The sequence below is a fragment of the Eschscholzia californica genome, unplaced genomic scaffold, assembly GCF_041429995.1.
Source record: "Eschscholzia californica isolate CP2 unplaced genomic scaffold, dmEscCali1.0.p SCAF_3, whole genome shotgun sequence".
In the NCBI taxonomy this organism is placed as follows: Eukaryota; Viridiplantae; Streptophyta; class Magnoliopsida; order Ranunculales; family Papaveraceae; genus Eschscholzia; species Eschscholzia californica.
In genome coordinates this window covers 61,935,894-61,950,387 of record NW_028238420.1, presented here as the reverse complement: position 1 = coordinate 61,950,387, position 14,494 = coordinate 61,935,894, and the positions used below count along the sequence as shown (strand labels likewise).

The following is a 14,494-nucleotide window of genomic DNA, read 5'->3' as shown; positions in this document are numbered from 1 at the left end:
AATAATTTTGATTTAGTAAAAGTTTTATGGAGTAATATTTTAAACTTCCAAGGAAATTACATTAATACGTAGGAGTAAGAGATGTTAAATGACCCTGTCTCTTCCCTAACCGTTGTTTCTGGTATTTAAATTTGGATAGTAAAATTTCAATCATTGTTCTTTATTTAATTTCTTATTGTTATAAAATTGATTACGACCTACGATAGTTATAGTAATGACATTGATACATCAAAAATGTGATAAACACGATAATTGCCGAATTCAACTTAGACAAAGTATCCACTGGGTATTGTCTACCACTATAGTCGAAAGTGTGACCATTTTTTGGGGAGGTTGAATTGTAGGGATTTGTATGTCTCTAAGACTGACTTAACCATCTAACTAGTGTTGTAAGCGGAATCTCAAACATCATATGTTTAACACTAGCTACCAGGATCGCATGCAAGAACTAACAATGAACTAGAAACTGAAAGTAGAATACCTTATTCGCTTTCCCACGAACTAGATTTCAATGCCTTTATCTCGAAGATGAGAGCTCCAATTCTCACTCCTCCACTTGAGACATCCGAATAAGTGACTTGATCTCCCTTTTTAATGTAAGCTAGGACTTAATTGAAGGTTGAGAAGAAGAACCATTCTTTTGACTAGATAGATAGATTGGGAACTTTTTCTATAAAACCCTCTCTCTCCACTTAGCTGTCTAAGAGAAGAAAGAGGCAGTTTTCTCTTGAGAAAAATCCACACATTTTATGTTCTCTAATGCCCTTATATAGAGAAGTCCCAATAGGAATCTCATTCCTATTAGGTTTCAATAAGAGCCTTAGAAACATAAAATTTGTCAGAAACCCTTTCTGACTGGGAATCTCAAAAGGGAAGGGATCCCCGTTAAGATTTTCCCTAATAGTGTGGTCGGACACCTTAGCCCATTGATGGGTTTTCCATGGCCAGAACATCCCCTTTATGTGGTCGGCCAGATCAAACCATTAATGGGCTTGATCTGTTCGGCCCATAACTTCCTTTTTAGTCATCCCAGACTTTCCTTTTGAGTCTGGTTCTTTCTATCTTTTTGCACCTATCAAACTGGATTATATCCATCTATAGGCAAACTCCCACTAGTCAACTCTCTCCGATCAAGCCACCACTCTTTGGTGTACCCGTTGTAGGATCCGGTCTATGTTAGTTGCAAATCACCGAAGTAACCCGACGATCGTAAGCGGCTTCTAGCTAAGCATTACAATCCCTAATTCGACCGGACTAGATGATCTTCCGGATAAAGTCATCGTTATCCTAACTGACAAATTGAGCGCATTATCACCTTGATCGAAGGACACTCTTTTGAAAAGACATCTCTTTCAGACCGAACAGATATATCCTCCATGAATAGCTCTAGGTTGTTGTCACTCTTAAACTATAAGATGTTATGAATTAAGAAAATAACATGTCCCAACTTTGTAGAGACAGCCAAAATGATGTGAAATGGCTACTCTTTCATTCCTTTCCATTTAATAGGATACCAAAATGGAACTCCGCATCTTTTATTTCAACAAAAAAAAAACTCCACATCCTTTGAAAATTATTTATGATTTCAATGTCAACACAAAATCGTTATCCTAACTGACAAATTGAGCGCATTATCACCTTGATCGAAGGACACTCTTTTGAAAAGACATCTCTTTCAGACCGAACAGATATATCCTCCATGAATAGCTCTAGGTTGTTGTCACTCTTAAACTATAAGATGTTATGAATTAAGAAAATAACATGTCCCAACTTTGTAGAGACAGCCAAAATGATGTGAAATGGCTACTCTTTCATTCCTTTCCATTTAATAGGATACCAAAATGGAACTCCGCATCTTTTATTTCAACAAAAAAAACTCCACATCCTTTGAAAATTATTTATGATTTCAATGTCAACACAAAAAATTTGAAAACAGACTAATCAAATGAGAGAGACAATTACACTTGTTAATGGGACTTTTACTTATTCACTTTGGTAATCCATTCAACTAAAACAAATTGTTGAAAGGTGAGAATAACTTCAGAATCCAAAATTTGAGGACAACAGAAAATCAGATTCAATTTAGAATAAATATTTGAAAAAAAAACAACATTTCTTTAAAGTACAACTATACCCTGGAAATCAACATGAAAAATATATTTAAAAGTTTCTAAATAAATTTTAGGTTGTTCTCAATAGTTTTGTAAATTTTTAAACAAATTCTTTTTTGCTCAATAAATCCTAGAGAACCAACCCGCACCTCAGAATTATGGAAACCACCAAAAGTGAATTAATGTAACAAAAATCAACTTTGATGGCACTTTCTCGACAAATTAGGGAGCAACAAAGTGTATAGCAAGAAATCACCGAGAAGTATTGGCCTGTGAAAGAAACGTTTTTAGCAAACACATCGTGGAGTCAGAATGTACATCAATACAAGTATACAACTAGGCTAGAGGTAGCAATTCAATTAAGCTTAACATGTTATGAAATTGAAGGTGAGGCGGAACGGCGTTACAAGCACGTTCGACACACTAGAACTAGGGGTGGGAAAACGGTCCGGGAACCCGAGATCCGGCCCGATCCGCCCGGACCGTTTGCATCCGAAAACCGATTGCAACCTGAGCCGGGCTTACCCAGCCCGATGGCTCGGGCTATAGGGGGCGGGCCTCGGACAAGCACTCGTATCCGAGTCCCGGCCCGAAATATCCGCCCGGTACCCGTCCGCGAGGATCCGCCTGCTAGCTGCCCGACTAATACTACCCGAGCAAGCACCCCTTTCATCCCCATATCACCTAATGAAATTTATATGATTCAAAGGTGTGGGACTAAAGAATTGGAGCTACTAAAAATTTTGGCTTTTGTCAAACCTTGTTTTGTGAAGCAAAGGAAGAGGTTGATATAACTTCTCTTCTTGCTTCTTTACCTTTATCCCAACAATGTGGGTTTAATAGATGGAGCTTACTTAAAGTTTGTGCCTAAACAAAGCATATCTTCAAATCCAAAGGAAGAGGTTATATATAACCTTTCCTTTGGTTCTTTTATCTCTAACTCAAAGGTGTGAGATTAAAATTTGAAGCTTCCTTGAAGTTTGTTGTGTGATTTTGGCCTTCTTGTGACCTTCACTAACTATGGGACATGGTCAATGGTAATTGACTATATCAAATGGTCTCTATGACCATGTGTTTTTTTCCTCTTAACTTTGATGTGTTTTATTTTTCAAACACAAAAAATATTTGGATAGATTTTTCTAAACAAAATTTTGTAAGACATTATAAATACTTAATACATTTTAATAGGCATGATCAACGTGCCTACTCCGTATTTTAATGTGCATACTCCATCATTCAAATCATAAACCATGCTTATTTGGGAGGACCTAAGTCTAAGCAGTCATTCTAACCTTTTTCTTTGGAAGTGCAATAAAGAGATACATAGAACAGAAGTAACTATACTTATTGTAGGGGACCTAAGTCAAGTGGTCATCCCAATCTTTTTCTTTTGAAATACAATGAATCATACACATGAAACACAAGCCCATGTTCTAATTACATGACGGACGGAAGAACTATCTTCCTCTGGAGACATGCTCTTATGTGAGGTACTAACTAGTGTTCTTCTATTAACACTTTTGCAATTTATTAAGATTTTTTTTTCTCTAAGCACTTTAGATGAAACTTGACTACTTGTTAATTGTGATGATTTGATCCCAATAAGAGGGTTTGTTTTGATGGATCATTCCTTTCCTTGATCATCTAATACTGTTCTTGTCATCTTGATTGATTAAATAGAAAGTACCCACTTTTGTTGATGAAGTTGTGGTTTGGGTCTAATAGTGAAAATCTTGTGTGCAGACTCAAAACATATTTGGTAATAGATGGACGGATAATGCAGGGAAGAATCGGTTTATTACCCTTTGCAAGAAAAGAGCTAAGCATCAGGATACAATATTAAAAGAGAACAAAAGTTTCCGCATCAATCAAAACAATAAGAGAGTTATATTTCAGAATGGATCCATTAAAGATGGATCATCTGAATCTGTTGCACCTCTAAAGAAGATGAGGTATAAAAGATTAAATGTTTTAATGGAAGACAAAAAGTATATAGATCTTCAATACGCGTTTGTTTGATGTAGGACCCATATTTCGGACGTCACTGAAATGATAAATCCGAAGGTGAGGAAACTAATTTGATCTTGCATTTTGATGAAAGAAACTTCAATGATATCTGACCACGATTCCATGAATAATAACCTTCCGACAACACACTTACATATATTGGACATAAGCACCAGATGCTCCACTCCCTAAATATCACTAAAAAAGTCGATCTTTTTTATGACCACATCCGTGAAAGATATGGACAAGTTACATCATATATGATAAGGTAATACAAATAATCTAAATATCCATCGTGTAAGATTTTGATCGTCTAATCAAGAATAACTCATGAGATTTAGGTAGGAACGGTGGAATGACATGTTGAGCATTAAGAATGATGTTCACAACACTTTCATGTGAACTATCTGAAAGCTAATTACAATCTTTGAAATGGGTATTGAATGCATACTAATATTTCGTCAAAAATAATCGAAGTGACACAGAAAATTCATTTGGTCTATCTTATAATGTTGTGGAATCTGCATTCAGGAACTTCATGATTTCTTAAACCGAACCCGCAAAAGTGATTTACCAAGAAACAATGTCTTAGTCTCATAGAAGAAGATTTCCGCCACAGTCAGTCCATATATTAGTAGAAAACTACGGTGCTTATAGTTGGGACGAGTTCTCAGGTACAAGTGATGCCAATAATAGGGCACAGTTGATTCATGCGGATGCAAAGAGTAGAGATGATACTGATCATTCGGAAGGATTTGACGATGTGAAGAATATTTCACAAGGTACAAAGCCTGTTCATTTTCGATCCAATAACCCACAATTCGGTTTGCTTTATAAGGCATTTGAAAGTATCAGTTAAGAAAAGAGGGAAACACCATTAGTCCCACATTGTCTATTTAGACTTAAAGGTGATTGGAGACTTATATTTAAAGGAAGGAAAAGATGCAAAGTAATCTAAAATTTAAAAAGTATTAGTCCCACATTGTGTATTTATAATTACAAAGGGTTTGGAGTCTTTTACTTAACCAAAGGGAAGAAAGGTTTGTTAACTAAAATTGTTAGCCCCACATCTGTTAGTTAGAATCAGAGAGGGTTGATAGTTTTTATGTAAGGATGGGAGGCTTCTTAAAGATACAAGTTAAATATTTTTTTCTTATAAAACACCCGAGCCCGTCCGGCCCGAGCCCGATGGAGCCCGCTCGGGCTCGGACGGGCTACGGGCCTTCAATTTGTTGTTTCTGTCCGGCCCGATCCGCCCGCCAATTAGTCGCGGGCTAGACAATGTAGTGCCCGATCCGCCCGAGCCCGGTTATATTATGTCCGAGCCCGTCCGAACCCGCCCGATCCCCACCCCTAACTAGAACCACTCCCCCTGGAAAGTCATGGCAATATTCGTCGAGATTCATGATACGAAGAGATCATGAAGAAGAACTTAGAACTCGCCGTTGTTCTCAAATTAGTACCTCGAGAGAGTAACAGTGCAACTCATTCTTTGGCTAAACATGCTTTTGAGAACAAAGTAAGCTTTTGAGAACAAAGAAAGCAAATTATAAATGAGACCTACTGCACCTATTTGTATTAAGGATGTTATCCAAAAAAAATAATCATTTGGTGTTGAATATTTTATCAAATGAATAAACAGGTCAAAACGCAATTTTCACGAAAAAAATATGTCACATGATTGACTATATTATATATATATATAGATATAAAATATAAATAATAATGATATTTTTCTTTTTTTTTTCAGGAGGATATGCAATTGTACACTTTCACACCCCCTTGAATCTGTCTCTGACCAACACTACCAACCACTTGACAACCAAGTGACTCTATTAAGGCTCTTAGTATCTTTAAGGAAAATGAAATGGGGATTCCTTGGGGCATACTCGCAAGTTTACTCCCCCTCACAAGACAAGACTATTTTGGTCTTTTCAGTCTGACAGAAACTATCAAAAGATCAAAATGGCCTTGTCACTGTAAAGGGATGTATGCCAAGGAAGTCCCCCTATCATCATTGTATCTTTAAAGCAAGAAAAAACTAGAAAGGGCATGAACACGGTTGGTCAAAGCAAATATTGTGTAAAGCCGAGGAAGGATGCTTTGTACTTCCTTTTGACCTCTGCTTTTTGAACAAAAGAACTGGCTGAATTTACTGCTACATTGTGAAAAATATACCATCACTCTGTTGGGAAAGTAATTAAAGATTACAAAAATTTTGTACAACGTGTACAGCTAAAGACCTCCTCTTTCGAAAAAAAAGAAAAAACTAAAGACCTCCTTAAAAATGTAAGTCCACCAAATATGAAAATGAATTAATGGTGTTTAAACAACATTGGTATGAATTTGATTTTTTCAATTGCATATTCAAAATCAATCGATAATGTGGAGAGAAAACCAAGATAATATATTCCTAATCAGAAGGATGTATACAATGCCACCACAATAGTCCCTCCTCTCTTAAGGGTCCCTTCAAATCTAATTGATTAGAACGAATTGTAAACTAATAAATGAAACAACAATTGGTCTGCTGGTGCTCAAGTTAACATGCCTACTAGGAAATCCCTCACATCACATCTAGCAGGTTGCCGGACATGTTTTATTAATCAAATATTTTTTAATCAAATTAGTTCGGTAAATAATGGATGTACTTCAAATAACATCAACAACTAGTTTAGTTCGAATATTAGCTTTTAAATTTTCACACTTTGGGCCCCCAACCATAAATTTGCACTGTACTCGCAAAACATCAAGCACGTCATTGTTCTTAGTTACTAGACTACCCTTCTGCACCATGAAGTTAAGAATATTATCTTAGTTATGATTAGTGATAAGATGTGCACTTAAAATTTCTCGTGTTCAATGGTTTAAAATCTGCACCCCAAGTGGAGATAAAGTGGTGGACTCCTGTTAGTAGTGCATGTCAGAGATAGTGAGAGACTAACACTGCCCCCCATACCCCGGCCCAACCTTTGTATTATTTTCACCCTTTGTCATGTTACAAGGTCCCTTTGCTTCCATCCCTCATCTCTCTTTCAACTTTTTGCAGCCTTTTATAATGGATTAGGTTCCCGTCACCAAATTGTTTTCTACCCAACAAAGCAAGGAAATAGAACTTCATAAAAAAAGAGAGACATTTATATTCTTTTCTCTCCTATGGAGATTTAGTCAGTGGGAGAAACCTTATAGGTAGGCATTCAGAGCATGGACAGAAGTTTAAAATGAGAATAACTCACAATTAGAAAAATGAGAATATGCGCGATAGATATGGCAAAATAATTTTGGTAGAGGTATGTCGATGGATACGATTCAAAGAAACAAAGAAACGTTATTTTCCCTCTCAGCCTTGTTAGTATACATATCTTTATGGACATTCAAACAAAATATAATGTCATGGTTGCTCCCAAAAAGAAAATGATCATTAACGATTAATAGGCTAAATCAATGGAGCGAATTTAAAGACTTGACACAAGAAGTATAGTATACATTATTGTTCTTTGGTTGTACATCTTGCATGTGTGTTAGTCCACTGTGCTAATTGACCCTATTTTGAAGATAAGTAGGTGAATAAAAATAACAAACAAGTGGATTATGTTTTGATAGGGGTGCCACCTCATGATGTGGTACCATTATTCTTAATCCCTATCACAAATCACACACAATTGAGGTTGACAGAATAGACTAATTTCCTACAAAAGAAAAACTCATGCTTGCTTATTACAGGATAAAATAGGCAATCTTGTTGTTTGCTTATAACAAAGATGAGGGGTAACCCAGTCATTGAAAATGACTCTTACTGACTAAACCCTATCTTCTATTTGGAAGGTTTCTTAAAACCTCCTTTCTTTGTCTTAACATGTCATGTCTTCTTGTTCCTCCTCAGCTCCAAAATATTTTTTCTTTTCAGACCTTACTAAAAATATCTTTGGTACAGGTGAATTAGTAAGAGCAAGTCCAATGACAGTCTGTTTTAAGTCGAAAAAATCATTTTTCACCCAAAATTTTTTACTGAGCCTCAAAAATTCAGCTCCAACCCTAGCTCTCTTGAGGCCGAAAATTTGTTTATGTGGGAAATGCGTGTGTGGCGTTTTTGTTGGTGTGCGAGAAACGTGTGTGGTTTTGTGTATATACAAAACACGTGTTTGAACTATTTTCGAAATAATATTTTTTTTCCAAAATTGAAAAATTATTCGGGGACCGACACTTTCGTTCAATGTATTTTAATTATTAATGTGAAGTTTTTTTGAGTTGAAAAAAAATTTAAACTAATTACATTAAAAAAACGAAAAAAAATAAATAGGAGAAGATCTTGACCGTTAGATTTTTCCAACGGCGAAGATCATCCCCAACAAGACCGTTGGAAGTCCCCAACAGTCGCCCCTAATGTTAGGGGCGACTGAAGCAGTCGGTTGGGACTCCGCCCCAGCCGACTGTGGTTGGAGGGTGGGGCTGAGGCCACCCGACCCTCACTGGACTTGATCGAAGTTAAGGGCCGAAAGTTTGTTAATCACATCTTTATTAACTAATATTTTGTCCTTCAAAGAAGAAGACATCGTAAAGCATCCTAACTCAATAGTACTCTACAAATTTCATCTATATTGAAGAATAAATATGTTCTCAAGTCGAGATTTATAGTTCGTTTTCAAATAAATAGTACTCCGATATTCAGACAATTCAGATACTCTAAAATCAATTATCATCGTCAGGAAAAACACTAGCTTAATTTCGACAGAGAAAGTCATTTAAACATCCTATGTCAAATAAATCAAACACTATTATTTCTAATATGACATATAGCATTAGTAAATTTAGATTTAAAAGATTAGTGATATAACAATCTTATTGTACTTACATTACTTGGGAAGTGTTCAAGCAAAGGGAAGCTAAAAAAAGATATCAAACCATATAAGAGATTAACTCCATTAGATTGATGATTTCTACACAAAATCACCACCCAAACTCTAAACAAATATTTACACCAACTCAACCTCTCCAGTCTTCCTCCTCCTTTACTAACACTACTATAACTAACAAGTACTTTCTCCAAACAGATAAACCCTAAAACCAAAACCATGAAGTACCCATCACTTTCCCCACATTCATAACCAACAACCTTTATTCTTTTCTTGCTTTTTACAACCTAACAGACGAGCACAGTTTTATCTCTCGTAGTAGTAGTAGTAGTAGTAGTAGTAGTAGTAGTAGTCTTTCAAAACTGGCATGAAGTGCCGAGCCTCTGCCTCTGTCCGATACCATCAGTCTTACGGCTACAAAATGCAGGGTAAAGTAGTTCCTGGAATTTCTCGAGGAATAATCCCCATTCTTCCTCGTTCATGTCGGCTAGCTTTACGAAACTTGCACCGCCATTAAGCTGTTCATTTGCACTTCTGTTTCCTGATGTTGGACCAGATAATGAGCTTTCAAGTTTCACTCCTTGGAACCATGGGTGCTTCTTGTTCAGACTAGTATTCTTCAAAGACATTGAAAGATTCGATATAGTTGGAGCTAAGGATTTGGTTGAAGTGGCAGAAGATAATGTGGGTGTTGCTTGTTCTTCGCCTTCACTTTCTTCCTCCTCAATTGCTTCGTCTAGTTTGGAGAGTGGGTTCCAGCCTCTAAAACCATAATGCAATGAATCTTTCGCCATGAAATCTTCCACCAGTGTAGGTGGAGACTCTGTTTCATCTTCGTCTATGTCAAACTGAAACTCGTCTTCATCAACAGCTTCAAAATCTAGGGCCAGTAACTCCCGCTCTTTGACAAGTCTTTTAGCCTCTATGCATATAAGCTCGAGCTCGCTTGGTTCCTCATCTCGACTCCTATATTCTCTACTCATCATCTCGCCAATCTCACCAAGGCATAGACCAAATGCTGCTGCCTCCTTGAGAAAAATTGTGCAGACAAACAAAATCCGGATACATGCTTCTCGAATCATGGGCAGCTCCATTTTGAGCATTTCAGAATCCTTCACTGGATCAAGATTAGCAATATACTCAAGCTCATCCTCAAAGAAAGGAATCGATGCTTGTGGCCAATGGATCCACTCGAAGTACGGGTCTTCTAAGTTCTCCGGCAGACAAAGGCCATGGTCAATTGGAATGAGTTCGACTTGACCAAACTGGCCTAATCCATCCAGCTTCCGAACTAGAAGATTTCCGGCGTGCCGGTCTGTGTTGAAGATCCTAACATCTAATATACCTATCCTATGAACAGATGAAACCGGAAAGCTTGAGGTCCCATGATCACTAGCATCAAAGTCATGACGAATGAACTGCTGGCACGAAGCAATCTTGCTAACGGGTGTTCTATCTTGAGACTTGGTGCAATTTACCCCTTTGTTGATGTTGAATATTGGGTGAGTGATTTTCACAAGAGCAGTTGGGGGCACATTAGCGAAGTGATCATAGTCAAGAAGATAAGCTGCAACTTCTCTAAACCCTGTCTCACCGACCCTTACAGATGGTTTTAGACCTGGCTGACCAAGAGCTTTCCCAATAAATCCTTTAGGGTTGTTTGGTGCAAAGGGTTCCTCATCCGTGGGTTTCACAATCGCAACATTCTCACCTACGTTGTTCCTGAAGTAGTATGCACCACCAAGCCCACTACAAACGGGAGTTGGATCGACACCAATCTTAATGGCTTTCACAATGTCCTTAACTAGTTGTTTCATTGGAAGAAATCGACCGGAACGCCCTAATATCTCGATCAACCCACTTCTGTCTCTCTGTTGAAGATCCTTTCCAGTAGGAGATAGGCAAGGTGTTGATGAACTTCTATGCATTAGGTTTCTAGTGAGGAGAAGTGGGGAATCATTTCGAACAGCACTAAGATCATTCTTCAGAACTAGATCACCGAACGTCAATGAACTCTCATCGGTCGGAACATTGAGAGCCAATTGCAACCTCCTCTTCACAGTGTGGGCATTATCTCGTCGATCCAAATCTATCCCCAAGACACAACCCGTGTCAGTTTGCACAAAGATTCTCCTTTTCGCAGGTGGTCTCCCCTCAGCCTTTTTCCCATAGTACTCACCATGTCCATTCAAGAGGCCAACTGCAATCTGTGTCTGAACAGGACTATCCAAATTAGGAGACATGGAAGGAAGGGGGAAACCAGTGGTTTTCGAAGCTATCAGCGAAGATGGCGACACAGGAGAGCTTCCCCTTCTCTCTCAAGTAGACGGCACCGAGCTCAAATGCCCACAAAATGTATAAGAAAATGATTTTAGTTTTCTGAACAATCATTAACATCAACTTGTTAGAATTTGAGTTCCATATCTTCACATCAGAGATTCAAAAGAACAGCACAAGATGAACAAGACAGGAAAAAATATCCAGAGGAATGATGATTACATTGACAAAGCAATCTAATTCCTGATGAAACGAAACACAAACATTAAACTTATTAGAGAGAGAAGGGGAAAACGAGGTTTTCTTGTATTACCCCAATAAATCAAACACAAAAACGAAGAAGATAACCACAAATGAATCTGAAAATTCAAATCTATAAAAGTAAGATCTATTACTTGCATAAACATTAACGAACAAATTTCATTCATCCATCAGTCCACTACATGAATGGCTTCAAAATTTTAGAGAGAGAAAGAAAACATTCATCCATGAATTGTTTTTATATCTACTGATTTCAGTGATTTCAACAACAAAAAAGTCGCTGGTGCAAATCAATTAAAATGCTTTAGTTTTGTTCAACAATTTGCTTTACGATATTAAACCTTTACTAATTTCTAACGGAACAAGAAACAATTATAAGATCTTTACAAATTTAACACTAAGAATTAAACACAACTGATCATCAACTAAACTAATCATCCGAAAGTTTCAAATCCACAGCTCTTTCAAAACCGAATCAAATCAAGCGGTTAAGATCAATTCCACAACTGATGACAGATATAAGAAAAAAAAAACTCACCAAATTATGAAGATGTTGAAACAAAAAACTGAGATTGAAGAGGAAAAGAACACCATTATCTGATATATTTGAAGAAAGCAAGCAATATGATCGGAGATCTACGATTTCAATCCTAACAAACCGATTTAACGGCTAAGATTCGATTGAAATTCGTAGTAATATCCAACCATCTTTGTTCATCAAGCCAAATGTTTACTCTCCTCTCTTTTCTCTCTCTAAAATCTTCTTCAAGTGAAAGAAAAATGACACTGAAAGGAAAGAGTTTATAAGAAACTAACCATAGTTAAGGAAACTTTCTCTCTCTAGATCAGAAGAATACTCCAGAATTCGATATTAACCGTTTGATTAGATTTAACGGTCAGATCTTGACCGTGTAAATTAACATTCATTTTTATGTTTGAACGGTGGTTGACTAATTTGGATAAGACGTGGAAATAAAGTATTGGATGATGAGGTGGATATTAAGAAACCGGTATCAACGAATCGGTACGTTTTACGATTTCTTGAGCACCCAATACTTGGCTACTTGCCTCAATTTCTTGGGCCTTGAGAAACACGAAACTTCGATCTGACATAGATACCCCTGTATATTTCTAAAATGTCATTTTGGACTCGGTTGGGAACATCACCGATTGTTTACTGTTAAGGTGGCAAACTTGTATGAATCATGAAAAGGCCAGTGTAAATATCTAGATGAATTTTTTATTGAAAAACCCAAAAAATGGGCTCAAATACAAAACCAGGCCCACTATGTATTAATATTAGTTGAAAAACCCATTTTTTTAAAATAAACAAAGATCAAACCCTTTTCCTGATCCCAATGCTCATTTACTCATCTCTAAGTAGTCATATTTTCAGATAATACCTCTTTTGCCCTTTATATATTAAGGATTTTTTTTCCCTCTCAAACTTCCTGTATATATTTAGTTTCCCTCTCTACAAAACTATTTTCCTTCCATCTTCTCTCTCTCTCTCATATTTGGCAGCGAAATATCACACACAAATCATAACCGGACTGAGCATCCCGATCATTTCGCCGGCAATCTCTCTCCTTAAATCTCTCCCCTTCCATCTACAGGTACTTTATCTTCACAGAAAAGTATTTCTTGATCTTCATCTTTCTTCCATCTTTTCTATCTCTAGATTCATCTTCATTTCACTTTATTTTCATACTAACCATTTTTATCTATTTCTTTTCATCTTTATCACCAACACCATGTTTTGTTCATCTTCATTTAAGCATCTTCATTGCACCTTCATTTCATGCTAACAATCTCTATCTATTTTTGTTCATCTTTATCATCAACACCATGTTTTGTTCATCTTCATTTAAGCATATGATTTGTTCTTCAAACTTAAGCATATGATTTGTTCTTCAATGTTTGATATCTTTTTAGATCTATTCTTTTAACTTTAATATGATATTTTTGTTCTAAGAAAACAAAAGTACAATTTTAGATCTGTTTTTAAGTTTCTCTCTCTAGATATTACGTTTTTAACATATTTTGATTTTTAACAACCAAATTGGTTGTTGTTTTAAGCATTTTAAAATATGTTTTTAGTTCGATTTTAATACATCGAGCAAATTTACAAATGTTTTATTCATTTTTATAGATGTTACCACCAGAACTCAGATTTGTCCCTTCCACAAATTGATTGGTGTTTTAAGCAATTTAAATTTGTTGTAGAAACAATGTTGATGCAACTAGCAAACTAGAAAATATTTTATATATTTCGTCATTTTTAAGAACTGAAAAAGTACAAACTTAGATCTATTTTTCGGTTTCTCTCTCTAGAAATTACGTTTTAGTAGATATTGATGTTTAACAGACAAATTGACAAGTATTGTAAGCATTTTAGAATATGTTGTTAGCACAATGTTAATACAACGAGCAAACTGAAAAATGTTTTCAGTATTGTTATAGTTGTTACCATCAAAATCCAGATTTTGTGTCTTACAAAAATTGTTGGTGTTTTAAGCATTTTAAATTTGTTGTAGAAACAATGTTGATTCAGGGGCCAAACTCGAAAATGTTTGCTCCAAATATTCACTTAGTGATTGTGTTTTTTAACTTAATAATATTTTCGGCAATGATGATTTTTCGGTTGCAGTTCCTTGGTTGATGTTTGCAATTCCTAACTTGCTATCAACATCTTCTTAGATGTTTATGTTTTTGCAATAATGCTTTGAGCACGAAACTATTATTAGCAATAAAGATTTAATTACTTCATTTGTCATCCTTCTCTCTGCAAGTACATTAATGTTCCAAACAATTTCAAATATGTTTTAGTTATACCAAGGGTTTGGTTTCTTTTATTAAGTTGCTCTCTGATAGTTTTTATTTGTTTGAGACATATTTTAAAATGTTACTGTACATTTTCAGAATAATAATCAAATTGTGAAATGTTGACAACATTTATGTTTGTGTCCAAGTTTGCATGCTATA

The 14,494-nt window shown here is 36.1% G+C and overlaps 1 pseudogene across 2 annotated transcripts; it reads right to left on the bottom strand.

The window, feature by feature from the left end:
- Window positions 1–8,917: 8,917 nt before the first annotated feature.
- Window positions 8,918–12,280, bottom strand: LOC147552925 (phosphatidylinositol 4-kinase gamma 7 pseudogene; annotated as a pseudogene). 2 transcript variants are annotated; one of them, XR_015236993.1, is made up of 2 exons: window positions 12,048–12,280; window positions 8,918–11,491 (listed from the first exon to the last, which is right to left on the bottom strand). The product of XR_015236993.1 is annotated as a phosphatidylinositol 4-kinase gamma 7 pseudogene, transcript variant X1 (transcript). The 2 variants fall into 2 exon arrangements; XR_015236994.1 differs by having other exon boundaries at window positions 8,918–11,350.
- Between the last annotated feature and the right edge of the window lie 2,214 nt (window positions 12,281–14,494).